Here is a 6,186-nt window from a genome sequence, read left to right on the forward strand (position 1 = left end):
CAGTATTTGGTCAATCCAAGTTGATCCTCAACTAACATGTGAGACCTCCAACCAGGGGCGCCGCCAGGGATTTTGAGTCCCATGAAAAGAAATCTTACTGGGCCACACCCCCACCCCCCATATTGTTTTGTCAGTATTATAATTGTATTAGGGGCTTCTCTGGGCCCCTCTCAATCATGGGCCACTCAAATCCTTCTCCTTATTCTCCCCTTTTCGGCATCCCTGCCTCCAACGCTGGGGTCCGATACAACAGATGCGTCACAAACATGTCCATTGATTGTGGTCACGTGAGCACACTGCAGTCTACGCAATGGTTATTTGTGATTCTTCAGCAATAACTGCAAGCTTTTTGTTGTTGTTTTGGTTTTAAATTATATGACATTTGTTGACATGCTGCTTTTTCTACACCCAAAATAATCTTCACTTCCAACATAGATGTGTTACAACTGAGCTGCAATGATAACTTTGGAGCTCTCAGCCAATCAATACCCAGTGCAGCCCAGTCTCACGTTTTTTTTTCGTCCTGTCATCACAAAATTATTCAAAGCTTGGGACTCCGATGAGGGCGGTTGCATCTCCTCCACTCTCCCTTATCTCTGTTCTCTGCCTTTAACCTTCAAGTCCCTACTTCACCATTCCTCAAATTATATTGGATTCTGGACCTATTGGACTACTATTGGATTAACCATGGAACTGATCAGCTGGTCTCTGAACGCTATTGACACCATTTTTTCTACAAGAAGGTCTGGACCGGGGAATCCTACCTGCCCAGATGGAACGTATCCTGTGGGCTATGTTCTCGACTCCTGGGGGTCTTGGCGTGTAGCATGCTTGGCGCCTTTCTCCATTGAGGACGTCAAGGATTTATTCATTTTTGATCTCATGGTAGCAGGGCTGGTACTTTTTGGCTTATGTGCTGCCCTGATCTACCGGAAAATTGTCAAGATGGTGGCATCAAGAACCACGGCCCCTCGCTTGTCCGTCATGATTAACAAGGTTGGCAAGGTGTTGCATTCTCAGACTGCGATGACTCTTGAACTCAGACGCAAATTGGATGACATCTTGGAGCAGATGCGTGCCTTGCACTTGAAGCTGAAGATTTCAGAGGCCGGTGAATATTCTTAATTCATAATTGGGAATTTTCTTAATTCATAATTGGGATTTGGTTGTGCAAGTGGAACTGTTAAAGTGTTTTTCACTGCTCAAACCATAACATTACAGGCTGATCAAGTCTGAAGGTCAAATTGCCCGACTGTTTTTCCTCCAGAGTGATTTTTCCGGCCTGGGAAACATTGGCTGTTTCTTATCTCATCTCACAAAGACAATAAACTGCTTTTCACAGGACTGAAGCATGCTCCATTCCCTCCCCCCACCCCTTCCGTCCCCCATCAACACCCCCCCTTTCCAGCATTTGCTAACAGTCACTCCTTCCCCCTTCGGCGGGGGCGGTGCAGTTTTAGCTGCAGCCCCCGTCACGCCCCCCAAACTGACGGCGGTGCATCTCAGGGTTGCTGCGTGGCCTTCACCCACTTGCCTCAATTTGGATAACGGACTTCTTCAAACTTAGTGCACATAAACAATGTCAAATGTGTATGTGTTGTCTTTAATTCTGATGTGTGCCATTATTACGGTAAACAAGTAATAATTGTGGACTAATTGCTGTCTGAGGTAACTGGAGTGTAAACGTAATTTCTCCACTGTGAGATCAATAAAGTACGTATATCTAATCTAAATTTTCATGATGGGGTTTTTTATAAACTCACTATTACTAACCCTACTCCTACCCCCAACCCTTACCTTAACCATAACCTAACCCTACTCCTTCCCCTAACCCTAACCATAAGTACCCCCCCCGCCACACACACACACACACACACACGCTGCACTTTTAATTACGTACAGCCATCACGGAATGAATTAGAATGAGTTAGTGCTCCCATGATGAAAATTTTGCACTTTTCGTAATATATGACAAACCAATAGATTAATGTATATTTCGTGCTGCTGAATCACGACAATCCGTGAGCCTGGGTTGCCCAATGTTGAGTTAAAGAAATCCTTTGCTCAGTCACTGAAAATCAATTTGGTTCCAGACTGTCATGTGACCTGGAGAGGTTAGAGGCTACATAATGGAATCTATAGCCCAAGTAGATCAGGTCACAGGAGCATTTTTGCCCTTTTTTACCTCCAGTCATTGTCATTGTTATCCTAGATTTAATCATAACCTGAACCGTAATTCTAATCTTTCCATCACCTGACGGGAGAGAATAAAAAATGGATGTGCAAGAGTAGTGACAGCCAAACAATAAGATCAGATAAGATAAGATAGAGAAATACTATCTACATTGTAATCAGGATGCGTACAGTGACCTGGGTTATACATAAGTAAATATATAAATTTACTGGGAGTAGTGCAGATTGTAATGTACAGATTATGCAGATTACCGTTAGCAATACTTGGTTCAGCCTGCATACCCGATGAGGTATTTGTATGTCACAGCTCAAGTAACACTCGTACCATTAAGAATGTTTCCTGCAGCAGATTCCACCTAACACTGGGCACCAAGAAAAGACTGACAGACGGACTTGGCCTTCACAAAGTTCTCACCCAGAAAGTTGCAACTGACACCATCTTGTATATAAAGTAGAAACCCAACAGGTCCAGAACAAGTCAAAGTAAATAGCTTGGGGAAAAAATACCTCAATAGCGTCCCCTTGAAACTTTCAAAAAACCCTCCCCATAGGGGTTTTTTTGGAGTAGGGAGATGAAAATTGGTACACATGTGTGACTTGCATAGATGTACAAAAAAGTCTCTTGCACCATGGGTCTACTCTAAACAGGAAGTCGGCCATTTTGAATTTTCTTCTCATTTTGCCGTGATTTCCACACATTGTATTTGAACAAACTCCTCCGAGGGATTTTGTCCAATGCACTTCAAATTTCTTTTACAGCATTCAGAGATGATACTGATCAAAAGTTATTGAAAGCTTTTCTCTATGTCGAAGGGTGTGGCCGCTATGGCGCTGCCATTTTGACCCTTCACCATGGAACATCAAGTCATGATAACTCCTTCATGCTTTGCCTGATTGACTTGAAACTTCACATGTGTGATACAGTTGGCCCCTGAACACACCTGGCCCCTCTGTTTGTGCTCTGAGCGCCCCCTAGTGGATGAACAATCAACTGGTCATAACTCCTTCATGCTTTACCTGATTGACTTGAAACTTCACATGTGTAATGACACTTTGCCCCTCTGTTTGTACAATGAGTGCCTCCTAGTGGATGAACTATCAATATGTCATAACTCCTTCATGCATTGTGTGATTTGCTTGAAATTTGAACTGTGTGATGAGTGGTTGCCCCTGTACGCACATGCCCACATCTGGTCACAAGGGGACGCGCTGGCCTCGGTAGGCGGTCGCATGGAACGAGGGCCCGTATGTGAATGCTTGCAGTTCTAGTTATGATTGTTCCTATTGAGAGCTAAAAATGAAGTAAAACAAACTTTATAAATGTTTTAAAATTCAATGTTTTATTCTAGTCATGACTTGCAATGTATTTAAGGAATTCACATATAAAATCAATAATGCACACTCTAAGAAATGAAACACAGGGTTTTTTAAATGTAATTAATACTATTATTTTCAATATACTTGCAATTGTTAATTTTAGGGATTTAAGTAATAATGTTTCATTTGATTTAATTAATTTCGACTACAATATTGTTTTGCACTTAATTGACAATGTTATGTGGAAAAAGTTACCTTAACTTTATCAGTTAAATTCATCATTTTATTTCTTAGAGTGCAGAAACTTTTGAAAGCACTTAATTGATAACAGATTAAATGATGGAATTCATCTTTACAGAATTAATAAACATCATTGCTCAAAAATAAAAAAGCACATAAAAATGAAAAATTTTCAACTTCATTTACAAAATTTTTCTTATGTGGTATAATACCAGAGACACTACTCTGAAAAATGTTCAGACAAAATAGGAATAAATCTTCTAGAAGCAATGAACCCTATAAAATTTCATCTATTGATCTACATGCAACTAATAATACACATTTTAGGAGCCAACCTCTACTGGTGGTTGGCTCTCACTGCGGTATTGTATCACTTCCTGTTCCGGAGCACAGCAGTGTTTTGCTGTGTCTGTTAGCTGTTTAATCTGCGCAGTTAGATTGATCTAGTTACCTAGATAACGATTTGTTTCACAGTGTAATCTTCACGTGCCTTAACTAAAGCACTCCCTCTGCTGAATCACCTCTAAATTATTTACACATTATTCACTTTGTGTGTTTTTAGGAATCCGCTAGCTTAGCGCAGCTACTAGCTCTTAGCCGGTTTAGCATGGCGGCTTCTCCTGTCCTTTTCTGGTCTGGGTGTGAAATGTTTAGTTATTCCTCGGCCTCCTTTAGCAGTAATGGTACTTGTAATAAGTGTAGCTAATGCGTAGCTTTGGAGGCCAGGCTGGGCGAATTGGAGACTCGGCTCCGCACCGTGGAAAATTCTACAGCTAGCCAGGCCCCTGTAGTTGGTGCGGACCAAGGTAGCTTAGCCGCCATTAGTTTCCCTCTGGCAGATCCCGAGCAGCCGGGAAAGCAGGCCGACTGGGTGACTGTGAGGAGGAAGCGTAGCCCTAAACAGAAGCCCCGTGTACAGCGCCAACCTGTTCACTTTTCTAACCGTTTTTCCCCACTCGGCGACACACCCGCCGAGGATCAAACTCTGGTTATTGGCGACTCTGTTTTGAAAAATGTGAAGTTAGCGACACCAGCAACCATAGTCAATTGTCTTCCGGGGGCCAGAGCAGGCGACATTGAAGGAAATTTGAAACTGCTGGCTAAGGCTAAGCATAAATTTGGTAAGATTGTAATTCACGTCGGCAGTAATGACACCCGGTTACGCCAATCGGAGGTCACTAAAATTAATATTGAATCGGTGTGTAACTTTGCAAAAACAATGTCGGGCTCTGTAGTTTTCTCTGGGCGCCTCCCCAATCGGACCGGGAGTGACATGTTTAGCCGCATGTTCTTGAATTGCTGGCTGTCTGAGTGGTGTCCAAAAAATGAGGTGGGCTTCATAGATAATTGGCAAAGCTTCTGGGGAAAACCTGGTCTTGTTAGGAGAGATGGCATCCATCCCACTTTGGATGGAGCAGCTCTCATTTCTAGAAATCTGGCCAATTTTATTAAATCCTCTAAACCGTGACTATCCAGGGTTGGGACCAGGAAGCAGAGTTGTAGTCTTACACACCTCTCTGCAGCTTCTCTCCCCCTGCCATCCCCTCATTACCCCATCCCCGTAGAGACGGTGCCTGCTCCCAGACCACCAATAACCAGCAAAAATCTATTTAAGCATAAAAATTCAAAAAGAAAAAATAATATAGCACCTTCAACTGCACCACAGACTAAAACAGTTAAATGTGGTCTATTAAACATTAGGTCTCTCTCTTCTAAGTCCCTGTTAGTAAATGATATAATAATTGATCAACATATTGATTTATTCTGCCTTACAGAAACCTGGTTACAGCAGGATGAATATGTTAGCTTAAATGAGTCAACACCCCCGAGTCACACTAACTGCCAGAATGCTCGTAGCACGGGCCGAGGCGGAGGATTAGCAGCAATCTTCCATTCCAGCTTATTAATTAATCAAAAACCCAGACAGAGCTTTAATTCATTTGAAAGCTTGACTCTTAGTCTTGTCCTTCCAAATTGGAAGTCCCAAAAACCAGTTTTATTTCTTATTATCTATTGTCCACCTGGTCGTTACTGTGAGTTTCTCTGTGAATTTTCAGACCTTTTGTCTGACTTAGTGCTTAGCTCAGATAAGATAATTATAGTGGGCGATTTTAACATCCACACAGATGCTGAGAATGACAGCCTCAACACTGCATTTAATCTATTATTAGACTCAATTGGCTTTGCTCAAAATGTAAATGAGTCCACCCACCACTTTAATCATATCTTAGATCTTGTTCTGACTTATGGTATGGAAATTGAAGACTTAATAGTATTCCCTGAAAACTCCCTTCTGTCTGATCATTTCTTAATAACATTTACATTTACTCTGATGGACTACCCAGCAGTGGGGAATAAGTTTCATTACAGTAGAAGTCTTTCAGAAAGCGCTGTAACTAGGTTTAAGGATATGATTCCTTCTTTATGTTCTCTAAT

The sequence above is a fragment of the Thalassophryne amazonica genome, chromosome 18 (assembly GCF_902500255.1).
Source record: "Thalassophryne amazonica chromosome 18, fThaAma1.1, whole genome shotgun sequence".
NCBI lineage: Eukaryota > Metazoa > Chordata > Actinopteri > Batrachoidiformes > Batrachoididae > Thalassophryne > Thalassophryne amazonica.